Genomic DNA, 13,488 nt, shown 5'->3' with positions numbered 1-13,488 from the left:
AGGATTTTTCCATCCTTGATTCCAAGGTTGTGATTGTGGTAGAGCCCAATACTGCCAAGCTGGATTCTAATTACTTTGTGAAGATTGGGCAAATTGTTGTGGTCTAAATCCTTGTGGTTGATTTGGTTGGGGGTTTTGCCATGGTCTTTTAGCTAAAAAGTAAAGAGGGTCTACTGGTTCTGAGATTCCTTCGTTATTGAATACATCCTTGAGACCTGGTAAGGATGGACATTCCTTTGTATCATGATTATCCGCACATATGACACAGGTTTCTATGACTTTTGAGTCTAAGGGACATTCTCTCAGAGCATGTTTCTTCCGAAATTTGGGACAGAAGATAGATAATGCAACATTTTCATAATTTTGCTTGTTCTGTATTTTAAGGGTGTCTATTTGTTCACTTAAGCTCCCTAAAATATCTGTCTTAAAGGCATCAAGTAGGTTCCCTATTTCTGCCCTGCTAACTGTTCTAGCCGCAGAATTGTTTATTCTTGATAAGAGAGGGTCTCTAGGACTCTTTCCAACTCTTGCTTTTCCCCTTGAGATATGTACACACAAATCACAAATATCTGCAAATGGGAGCTGGGAGATATCTCCTTTCCCGGTCAGGTTAACTAGATCGATCCATTCATCTTTAACAACTCCGAGTAAAAGAGCTTTTAAGGTTTCTTCATCCAAATTATCCATTTTTGCTCTTTTAACATTATAAACAAATCTTTCTACTAAGTCTTCAATATTCTCATCTTCTTTTTGTGTCATCTTGAAGACTTCATCCTTAAGGTTGCTAGGCATACAATAGTCTCTGTACTTGTCGAAGAAAGCCTCCTTCATCTATGCTCATGTTGTTATAGAATGCACTCCCAAACTCATAAACCATTTTAATGTTGAGTCTTTTAATGTGGCTGGGAATAATTTCAACTTTTGAGCATCATGCAGATAGTCATATGATCTGCACAATACTTCAAATTCAAAGAGAAATGTCTCCGAATCCTCATTTCTTTTCCCATGGAAATTAGGAAGAATCGAAGGTGATATATTTTTCATTGTGAGGGTTGTATCCTCATCAAGGATAGGGAATCCCGAAATATCTTATTCCCCCTGCCTCTACCCCCTCCTCTACCTCTACCTCTTCCCCTTCCTCTGCGTCCAATCCTATCCTCTTCACCATGGACATTATGCACTTCTCCTTCTTCTTCAGCCATGATAGATTCTTCGGAATTAATATAGAGTTCTTCTAATCTTTCTGGTTCCTCTATCAATGGTTGTTCAGAATACGTTTCCAATCCCTCCTCTTCACTAGGAATTTCTAATTCTTCTCCCTCGATTTGTTCACCAGTGGAGGGCGGAAAGATTACTCCTACGATTGGGGATGTAGGATTTTCTTCAATTACAACCTCAATAGAGGAAGTAGGCGAAGTTTTGGATTGAATTTCCGATCTTGAGACTTCAGGAAGTCTTTGTGATCCCCTAAATGGAATTTGGTTTTGAGTAGGTGGTGTCGAATCTCGAAATTGTGGTGGAGTGAGTGGATTTGTGGGAATTAAATTTCTTCCTCGTCCTACAAATCTACCTCTAGAGTCTCTATCTCTACGCATGTCATGTTTTTAAATTAATGATGGTTTTGTTTTTTGTCTTTTTATGGTTTCTAATTATACTTCCCCGGCAACGACGCCAAAATGTTTGGTCAATTCAATGTCCTTGAATTGACAATCATAAATTGTCAACCAAGGTGCGTAGACTGACGAAGTATAGGTGCACAATATGTGCTTAGAAGCTATCTTAGTATGTTGTTATGTATTTATCAAAGTCTAGTCCGAGGGTGGAGGTGATGTTGTTAGTTGAACTAATGTTGTCATTCTTAAGGATAAGTTTCCTAGGAATCAATCGTTGTTCAATCAGTTTGTGGATGATGTGAAGGTGGTTTTACTTATGTTAAGTTGTTTGGAGTTTGATTTTAAACCTTCTTGTTGCAACTCCTAATCTTCTAAGTGTAAAATAGAATCTTACTCTAGCGTCTATGAAGGAATTACTTTTGAACTCAATTGTTTTAGGAAAAGTCTTCTCACTTGTTCAATTTTTGTTCAAGCACTGTAATCCAAGCAACATTTCTGAATTGAACACACTTAATTATGCTGGATAATAAGCAAAGAAAATAACTGTGCAGTACCAGGTATAAAGAAAAGTAAACAACAATCTAATCTAGGTATAAAGCAAATTAGAATTCTTATGCAGGTAATGATTTGAAATCATTATACAACATATTCACACAAAACAGAGTAATTGAATAATTGAAAGAAATCAGATTGCATTCGATCAAAACCTGACACTGATTGTAGGGGCCCTCCACATAGCAGTTCAGAGCTTTAAACCAATACAATACTTGCACACAAAAACGAAATTCATTCACATGAAAATCATGAATTGTTCATAAAACGTTTCATATGGCGTGCACCCAAATACCAGTGCAACCATTGAATTTATAACATGTCTTTTGCATAATTGTATGATAATTCTAAGCCTAATATCTCTTAACCCTATCTAATCTTATATCATGAAATCGTCGTTTTGCTATTTCGAAAGCAAAATGATAAGGTTTAAGCTTATCTTGACTCTGTGCTGCATTAATTTGATGGTTGACTCGGGGTTTGACCGCGATCTCTTGTGCCACCTTTGGAAAATGGTTTTGAGTGAATAGGGAGGTATTCATGAGGGAATCACCTCCTATCCATCCTCACCTTTTGTTACTGAACTGGAGCTCTGAAACCTCGTGAACAATGAAGGCAGCTACGGAATCTTGGACTAGATGCGGAAACACGTCAATTCGGTAGCTAATTGCAACTTTAATTAAAATAATAGGGTATTCAACTAAATATGAACAAGAAAACATACTAATGCATACCTTCATTAAAACCTTGGAGATATAGCTTTATTAAGTGGTGCATATATATGAAAAAGAGAGGATTATTGGGCAAAAAGGATGTCATGGTAGGGCAATCTTCAGACTCTACAATGAGCAAATAGAGGAGAGTATTTTATCAGGGAATGTAATGAGAGGAGATCAATAGGAGGGGATGTGCATTGAGTTGAGAGGGAAAGGCAAGCTCCGTAAGGGGGAAATGGGGGTGTGAGCCACCTAGGAACAAGAGAAATCCACCTAACTTCTCACAAAGATGGGACCAACCCTGAGCACTTCATCGAGAAACTACCCAAGATATAGATCCATACCTATCCTTGCATGCTAAATGTGATGAGGGTAGAAGAGGGTGATGATACTTGTAGGAGATCTGGATCCCTCCAGATGTTGACTCCTTCTAAAGGGTTTGGTGTATGATCCACCAGATCCTCATACCAATCCTACGCCATTTTAAGATATTAGGCAAATTCATGAAAGAAGGAAGCATAGGAGATTGCTAGATTAGCTTGTGGATTTCTTGCCACTAGAAGCCCTAACTGCAAGCTATAGCAAATCCATCATCCTCCTTATATGTATATATATATATATAGATATAATTTCTCTTTTACTTTTAGAAAGTATTCTGTCTTGTACAATTACCTTGCAATTAATATGCTTACAAAACATTTAATTGCATATGCTCAGTGGAACTCTTGGAGATAATTATGTTGATAAGAGAGAGCATAATTGAGTGAATGAACTTGGATTTGACTAAACTTCTCAATTCAATTATAACCATAAAAAACATATATAAATTTTAAAGAAATATTTTCAATTGTTTAATTATTTATATCATTTAATTAATTTATTTATTTATATCATTGAAAAAAAATTAGAATTTAAACACAAAACCCTCTAAAATATTTATAGACAATACACTTTTACCATTTATGAAAAAACTAAAATATAATTTACCTAAACCCATTATCTAAAATATATAGATAGAGACTTTCTCTACATAAATATAAGTTATATATCTTTTAACTTCTAAGTTATCAAATAAACAATAAAAACATCAAGACACATTTTAAAAGACACTTGCTAATTTGAAATAAACAATAAAAACATCAAGACACATTTTAAAAGACACTTGCTAATTTGAATGAATATGAAGAGCAAAGTATATATTAGCATTTGGTAATGGTTACAAGGGTGAAAACAATATTGTATCGCTTACCATTTTACATAATGATTAAAAAATTCAATGAAGTGGTAATTTGGATGAATAAAAAGAGCATAGTATATATCAATCTTTGGTAATGTTTACCAAGATGAAAATAATGCTACATTATTTACCATTGTAATTAATGATTACAAAATTTATTTATCATATTAAATAATGATTAAAAAATTAGATAAACACTTAAATAATGATTAAAAAATTAATTTAATAAATAAAAATAATGACTAAAAAATTCATTTACATTTACCATAATAATAATTAATTTAATGAATAAAAATAATGACTAAAAAATTCATTTACATTTACCATAATGATTAAAAAATTGGATGAAAAATTGTAAATAATGATTAAAAGATTGAATGAACCCTTCTAAGTAAGGATTAAAAGATTGCAGGAGGGCTTTATACCTCACCATTTCTTACATGGTAAAAGCTGTACTTCAACCAAAAAGCAAGATTGGATGAACCCTTCTAAGTAATTATTAAAAGATTGCATGAGGTGATAGGCTTTATACCTCACCACTTCTTACATGGTAAAAGGTGTACTTCAACGAAAAAGCAGCGGTCCCCACCCCTTCCTCGCATTGTCAGTGTTTCGACAAAAAGCACAAGCACAAGCACGGAATTTAAATTCAAATGAAAATTCCAAAAACAAAAATTCAAAAAATATGAAGTCATTCCCTCTGTTATACGCCATCAGAGAGTGTGAGGGGCTGGCTGGCTGCACAACAGAGGTCGGGCGGCTGTCGTAACAGCCATCTGTGAATTTAGAAGCCTCCCATCCCAGCCCATCAAATCTTTGGATTTAGGAGCCTGCCAAGTTTGATCATATAGTTGTCTGTCATTTCTCTGCCCTGCTAAGTCATTTCTCTGCTGCCTGTATTTATTACTGCTGCTCAACCACAACATTTTCTGGATCCGTTCACAATGGTCATTCTCTGAGTCTGAAATCAGCCATATTGGTCAGCTCGTTCTCAAGTCTAAACTCGGCTCCCACAAGAGCTTCAGCTTCCAAAATGTGGGTCTACAAGCACCCCAGAAAGAGGCCGTGTATAAATGGAAAGATGGGTTAGCTCCTCTGCCTTTCAGACAGGCCTTTGTAATTGCAAGAATCCTCTGGGTTTAGAGGCTGTGTATATATGGAAAGATGGGTTAGCTCCTCTGCCTTCCAGACAGGCCTTTGTAATTGCAAGAATCCCCGGGGAAACCCATGAAGTTCTTGTATATGATGAAGTCTATCATGGATTTGGGTACCCAGATAACGTTGTGGGCCGTGGAAGCCATGGTTCCGTGTATAATGGCGTCTGAGACGATGGCACAGCCGTTGCTGTCAAAAAAATACACTCCGCAGACAGGAGACTTATAAAAGAAATGAAAGACGCTGGGGAGAGTGAGACATCGGAATCTGGTGAGATTAATTGGAGTATGCTCAAGTTTCCATAAAAAATCTTTGGTTATGGAGTTTATGTCGCGGGAAAGCCTTGATTAACATTTGCATTGCAATGAAAATAATTCCGAGTTGGGTTTGAAAAGCCGGCTGAGCATTCTCAAGGTCGTTGCCCATGGGTTGGCTTATCTTCACGATCACCGCCCTACGGCCATTGTTCATGGCGATCTGAAACCTTCCAACGTTTTATTGGATGAGACGCCGACCGCCCATGTTGGAGATTTTGGTACTTAACGTCTGATGATCTCTGCAGCAGAGCATGACGATTCAACGACAGCCTCAAGAGACAGCTCAAGTCCTGTTATGGGATCTATCGGTTACACTGCACCAGGTAAATAGAATACTAATAGATTGAGCGATATTGTTTACAGAATAGATATGACTGACAGATAAAGGTTTTACATATTGATTACAGAATTTCGTATTCTGGGGTGCCCGTCTCTGAAAGGGGACGTATACAGCTAAGGCATCTTGGTGTTGGAGACGATAACAGGAAAGAGACCCACAGATGCAATCAGTTTCGACGTTGCAGAGTTGGGTAGGCGATGCATTCTCGGACAAATTGACGATAATTTGGTGAAGAAGATTAGAAACGAAGAAGATGATGAAGTTGAAGTTGAACATTTACATCGGAGGAGCATACAAAATCTTGACAATCTCGAGTCTAAATTTGTGCAGATCACAGAAGACAGACCAGAGGTAACATTGGTGGTGAGAATGGTTTCCACTGTTGGCAATTATGATTATTCTGCGTCGTTCTTTTTCCTCTCTTCAACTTCTTTCTTTCTATTTTTCATGACGGGATTTCCTCTTCCTTTCTGCTTCTGCTTTCTTCCCGTGATCTTCTTCTTTCCTCCTGTTTTCTGTTTCTATCTCTGACCATCATTTAGTCTTTGTTAGATTTTAGTAGTGGAAACATTAAAGTCCTAACAGCTGATATGTTGGTTATGGGTTTGATATTTACTATTCATTTATGCACTGATTTGTGAAGGAAGGTGGAGGATCTTTATTGTTTTCTCTTCTTGATGCAGCGACGGTTTCTGAGTTGGGTTGGTCTGATTTTACCCGCTTGTATTCAGAAAAAGAAGACAAGGCACCGTCGTAAATTACTTACCATGGCGACATCCGCAGAAGATTCATCTCTTCATCTCTTGGCTTCCTCTCTTGGCTTCGTAGAGGAGAGTTCACAATCTGCCCCAGCTCATGGAAGGATTGCAAAGCAGCGCCATTCCTCTGTTTCTTACTAAGACACATGACACGGTGTAGTATCCTTGGATAGACCCAGTCGTCTCCTGAAGCAGCGCGCGCAACATTTTTTTTATTCGGGATCCCCACCGAATCCCGATTTCTCTCAAAATCTGCTGCCGCGTTTCTTCAAACACAACAACTTCTCTAACTTCGTTCGCCAGCTTAATACTTATGTGAGTTTTTCTGTTTTCTTCAATTTTCAGGGACATTGTATTGCTTCTACCATTTCGGTTTGATATTGATTCTGTGGAGTATATTGTTTTTCTTTCTTCTGTATTAAGCTTTAGTATAGTAGTTAGTTATTCGTCTTAGCTTGTGTGTCAAAATTCCTTTTGCATTGGTTATTGAGGTTTGGTTATGAGGGACGTCAAATAAGTCCTGTATACCATGAGGTGGCAGAGTAGAACATGTGCACTAAGATCTGCAAACTCGTCCATAGAAAGTCCATTGGTGTCATCCTGTCAAGTTTCATGGAAAATGGTCCTCTGACACACCATATTCTAGATAACTCCTGAGGAATTAATATTCATCCATCTATGTATCAGGAACAACAATACGAGTTCTTGATTTAATGCTGTACCAATTTGAGGTCGAGCACCTCAGAAATGTAATCCCCTGGTTCAACCAATAGAAAACTGGCATATAGATAGCATGACCCCTCTGTTCATGTTGCAGTTACCAACCAATAGAAAACTGGTATATAGATAGCATGACCCCTCTGTTCTGTTCATGACAGCAATAACGTGTTTCTCGTACCTAACGTGGTAGATGCAAGCACGAGAGACGAGCAGGCAATGATGCGCGTATTTCCTCCTTAATGTATGATTAGTCAGGCAATGATGCGCGTATTTCCTCCTTAATGTATGATTAGTCGCACGTATAACAGGTAGAGAGCTTTGGAAACAACTGAGAACTAAACTGGTGGTCGAATAGAACGAAAAACACGGAGAGGATAAAAGATTGGGTAACACCATGCAGAATATGGTGTAACAAGCTTCAAACCCTTAAAATAATTTGATTAGTCATGTTATTTGACCTTTTGAGATTCAAGATAACACAACAAATTAACTCAACGTCCATTTACAATGCCTTTTGCTTTCCCTTCCATTTCGTCTTAAATTGATGTCATTGATGTCATTAATGTAATTCTCCTAAATTTAAAATCATATTTAATATTGATAATGAACATCTATCATTTTGACAGGTATTTCCCATATGGAATCAATAGGATGCTTGATGGGGCTGCAACAATTTTCTTTGCATACATTGGTTTTGATACAATTGCGAGTACTGCTGAAGAGGTATGCTTTGGCCTAATTATTTTATGTTACAATATAAAAGGATAACTCCATAGAAGAACAAAGGAAGAGATATGACCATAACACAAAAAACCTTAATTAGTTGCACTTATTGACACAAATACTTAATTGGCTGTACTGGATTAGAAGCAAGTACTGCAGTTTTGTTGCATTTCTTTTCCTTTGATTTTCCTCTGCAATGGGGAGTCATCATGGAAATTTTATCATCCTCAAACAAATAGGATGTTCTATGGTTGAAAGAGGCTGAACTGTCTTTTTTCCTAGTATTATCCTTGGGCATGGGAGCTTCTTCTGCCATCCAAAACTTTGAACCAACTATATGGTGATGCAATTCTACACCATTCCACCAAGTGGGGTTGCATTTTCTCCTATATGTGCCAAATCTTCACTATTGTGATGTCCCAAAGTCATCTAATTGTTAAGAGACTTCCTTATTGACTTTGTCCAATGGTTTTCATTTTGATAAAGAGGTAGGTGCCATCATATCAAAGAAGAGCCTTGGATCCCAAATGATAAAATATTCTAAAATTGTAGAGTCGCTTTCTTCAATAATGTTTCCCTACTTTTCCTTTATTTTATTTGAGTTCAATCCATTTCCCCTACATCAAGGACTTATCATGGAAAATTTTACTATCCTTGGAATGAATCGAATGTGTGCTATAGTTGAGAGATCTTGAAATTTTGTATTTTTACCTAGGATTATCCTTGAGTGGGACACCTTCCTACACCATCCCATTCTCTTTGTGTAAGGACTTTGAACCAACTATATGGTGATGCAATCTTGCACCATTGCAACAAGTGGGCTGCACTTCCTCTTATACATTTTGGTGGGTGCCCTTGAAGGACCAATGTGGTGTCCCAAGGGGATATTTCTTGCCCTAGGGTTGCAATCTCACAAGATAATCTATGCTGATTATAACAATATTCCAATCAGAGATGATATACAGTATAAAATGGTGATGCTTATAACAATATGATGATATATAGTATATAATGGTGCTGATTATAACAATATTCCAATCAGAGATGATATACAGTATATAATGACGTAACCAGGTAGTAGTTTTCATAATACAATAATAGTTCACCTTTCTTTCAATTCTAACAGTTACCCTTAGGGCTATTGGACCAATAGTTCAGATTGCCTAACAGTCACAACAATGATATTATTGAAAGCACAAGAAGTATAACATTCCACCAAGAGTTCATACAAAGGAACCAATTTACAAATCCAATATATCCTGTAGCTTAAATTTCTTAATCTAATACTAATGTATCAATCAACCCTTGTTGCCTTATTCTACTGTCCTAAACTAGCAAATGGATGTATTCCCTTACTATATTTCCAAGAGTACTCTGTTGCCCTACTATGGCCTTGCTTTTGCAGAAGATAGGCACCCAGGTGAATTATTAACTGGACCACAGTCGGCCCTGACCCTGAGGCTGCCTTTTTCTTCCAGGAAAGGTACTGGTCAAACAGATGAGGATTTTTGTGCCCTAATTGTTATTGGTTGAATCTCATACAAACCCTTTGCTTATGGAGTAAGGGCCTTGCTACCCTATGTAAGACCTTGGTATCTTAGAGGAGACCTCCCGCTGCCTTAATTTCCTTCAATCAATAGTTCAGAGGTCAGATTAACCACAAGAATCCACAAAGAAAGTCTTGCTGTCGCAGAATCAGACCTTTGGTGACCAAACAAACCATAGAAAAGACCTTTGTTGTTCTAATGTTTGTTGACCAAGAAAAACCATAGGGAAATCTCTTCTTTGCTTGCCAAACCAGAGAAGAAATGTCTCAAGATGTGGATTGCAATAGAAATGAGAAAAGAGAGAAGATTACCTAGGGTGGAATCTCTCACCATTGAAACTAATTAAAGAGAGAGGATTAACTAGGGTGGGATCACGTCCACCTAGGTCCAAAACTAATTAACAAAAAAGGGGTCTTAAAATCCTCATAGCCGCAACTCAAAAGAAATAAAGATATTCCAATCCAAATCAACGATGATAAAATGGTTCCATCTCTTCTTTATTTATAGATTCCTCATGGGGCTCTCTCTTCCTTAATCTAATGTGAGGGGTTATTAGTGTAGCCCCCAATTTTTGCTTATTTGCTAAATTGCTCCAACTACACCAAATTTATCCAATATTGCCCCAAAACATTGGATAATAGGTTTCCCCCTTTATCAAAGACTATAGCCTATGAGGTTGGATAGGATTGCACATTTGGGTATTGTACAATATTTCCTTCAATTCTCAAGAATGAAAAACTTCCTTCGATACTCACAATTGCCATAGTGAGAAAACCAACACCCGTTAGTTCTTGTAGCCCAATAACCAACATGCTGGTTGGAGATGTCACCATGCAATAGTCACTGCTTCCATTCACTGGTCTATAGTTCAATCTTGGGTCAAGAGTACAAATATGTGCCACTGCTAAAGAAAGTTCTTTTTAGACATGCATTTTCAACCTCCATTTTACTTGTTCCAACAATTTCATCACTATCACATCCTTTATCAATCACCTATGGTTGTATTCCTTACCAGAATTTATAGAACCATCTTCATTTGGGACTGAATGATAACTACTTTTAGATGAGGAGAATGAGTTTTTCACATGCAGATTATGATCAACCTTAGGCAGTGGCCCTACTAAGGCTTTTGGAGCCAAGCATGCTAGATCTGCATCATTAATGCCAATGAAGTTGATGTCAAATAACCCCATAGTTGCTAAGACATCCTGAGGAGTATGTGCAAGCAGATATTTTAAGGCTTGTCCTGGTTTAATCACTTTAGTCTTTCTTATTCTATCCATCTATTCTATCCCTTGGCATGCTTGCCTTATATGGAGTTTTGTCAATGTCCTCCTTCTAGCCACCTCTATAAAGCAGTCCTGATATGCTGCACCAATTCTGCAACTCAGTTCAACAAATATCTCATCCTTCTGGCTTTGTGGAGTCTTCAATGCTTCTTGCCAAACAGAATTTGCATCAACCCATTGACCTTGTAATTGCCTTAGACCAAAGTTCAAGGTACCAATTTCTTACTTAATGGCCTGCACATTCCATTTTGCTGGAAGGATCTGTATTTTCAGGGAATCCCACCCTTGATCCAGAATTTTATTACGTTCCTGAATTTTCTCAATGTGGCCAAATGATTCTTTCATGTCACACAACATGTCTTTCTTCCTGTAAAATTACTCTTGTGCTCAATTATATTTTGTACCTGGTTTATCTTCTCATCAATTTCTTTTAACCTTAGTCTTTGTCCAACATTATTCATTGGGGTAGCTGTATCTTTGTAGCTTTCATGTTTTGCCTCAACATTTCTTACAAGATTTTCTAGACCTTTCTCCAGTATGATTGGTCTAATTTCGGGATTTCAAACAACTAGATTATGTATTACTAGACAAGCTTGCTTCTGCATTAGGTGCGTTGAATGGTGTTCCTCCATAACTTCAGCCCACTAGCATTTCCTCAAACATGAGCAAAATATTGACCACCTCCCCTTTGGCTTAGTCTCTTTTACTGTTGCATCCCCTTTTTGCAACACAATCAATCATAAACTGTACAACGACCTTAGCTCCACTTTCAATAATATGCCTTAGCAGTATCTCTAGTTGTGTCTCTTCATATTTAAGAATTTGAAGATATGTAAGCATATGAAAAGAGTTAGGAAGGATGTTTATTTGATGATTGCCAATATCTAACTCCTCCAGCATCCCAAGATTTCCAATAGATAGTGGGAGCTTTTCTAAGTTAGCAAAATTGCTGCCAACATGAAGCTTAACAAGATTTGTGGCAAGGGACGAACTCTCTGGTATCAGTTCCGTTTTGTTGGAGCTTACATCAAGTTCTTTAAAATGGGTTAAAGAACCCATGGTTGATGGAAGGCACTTTATTCTGTTATAGGGCTATGTTAAGGCTTGTAATGATTCAAGCTTGCCAATAGCTTTACATAGAGCTTTGAGTTGATTGTATTATGCTAGAAGCTCAACAACATATTGATCAATTGTATATGGTAGCTCTTCAATTTCATTTGTCTCAATACTCATTCTTTTCAAATTGCTAAGTTGTCTAACAGACTCAGGCAATGATGAAACTTGATTTGAACCTCAAGTGCAAGGATACAATCCGAGAAAGCTTTCCAACTGAAGCAGGTAGAGTCTATAAGTGATTGCCATGCAAGTCTAGATCGGTTAGATTGGTCAACTTAGGAATGGAATCTAGAAGATTCATTAGCTTATTTGCATGATTATCTCGTTTCTTTAACTTGGAAAACCCTTCAATTTTCCTGGGAAGGGTCACTATCCTATTTTCAAACAAAATGATTTCAGTAAGATTATTAAGCTTTCCAATTGAGTCAGGCAACCATTCGACTTGTTCCATCAATCTTCGTTGAATATCCAACTTCTTAGCACCTTCCCTGGCATTTATCTCAATAAGGCTGGCAAGCTTTATTAAACTAAGCTTTTGTCCCCCTTCAACATCTATCTTGTCTATAATCAGTCCCACAAAAATCTTGTTTCCTACTTTGGCTCCTACAAAATTCATTTTACCTTGTTCGACATTCTCCTCCCCTTTAGATCCACTCATGACAGAGTAACTATTAACAAGTGTTGGATTGCCAATTTCCCTAGAATCCATAACGACATGAATGTCTCCATGTGGTCAACATCATTCGCATCACCTTGACGGAGCTAGTTTCTGGGGAAATTGAAATTTCTTCCAAAACATTGCCTATAAGGGTTGAGATTGATAGAAGGAACATTTTGGGACTTTTCCACATAAAAACCACGACAAATTAGGAGGATACTATGGATGCCAACAACATCTCTAAAGAAGGGAGGGGGAGAAGAAGGATCTACCCCTTTCTAGATCAAATTTGTGGGACTCAATGCGATTAAAGGCAACACAACATCAACTCCTAGTAGGGGAAGATACAAATATTCTTCGTTTAAAATAGTGGCAACAATTGCCTTAATGGAGGAGGGTATTATTCTTTTCAAAAAAGCAGTAAGTGTGATAGATCCCAACTCCTTTAGCAATACTAGGTTGTTGGTGGAGAAGACTTCTTAGGGCATCATGCGCTTCCTTTCTCATGCAAGAGTCTCTTTTCCTTACCAAGGAAAATCGATGAGTATTAACCTAGTGTACTTCGTCCAGATTCCAAATATGTATTGTATTTGTAATTTGTCCTTTTGTATTTTATATTTTATATGTCACCCACCTCATTGTAAATATCTCATAAGTGACTTGGTTGAAGATGATCTTTCTCTTTCAAATGAGTGAGGGCTCTTCAAAAGCCTTCATATCACTTCTATTCCAACCCTCCATTGACCC

The 13,488-nt window shown here is 37.3% G+C and overlaps 1 pseudogene; it reads right to left on the bottom strand.

Moving 5' to 3' along the window:
• Positions 1 to 11,611: 11,611 nt before the first annotated feature.
• LOC149259108 (uncharacterized) lies at positions 11,612 to 12,792 on the bottom strand (annotated as a pseudogene).
• Between the last annotated feature and the right edge of the window lie 696 nt (positions 12,793 to 13,488).

The sequence above is a fragment of the Pinus tabuliformis genome, chromosome 6 (genome assembly GCF_031772625.1).
Source record: "Pinus tabuliformis cultivar Carrire ecotype Pingquan chromosome 6, CPIR1, whole genome shotgun sequence".
Lineage (NCBI taxonomy): Eukaryota > Viridiplantae > Streptophyta > Pinopsida > Pinales > Pinaceae > Pinus > Pinus tabuliformis.
The sequence above is the reverse complement of the archived record's forward strand: the minus strand, read 5'-3'. Positions and strand labels throughout refer to the sequence as shown.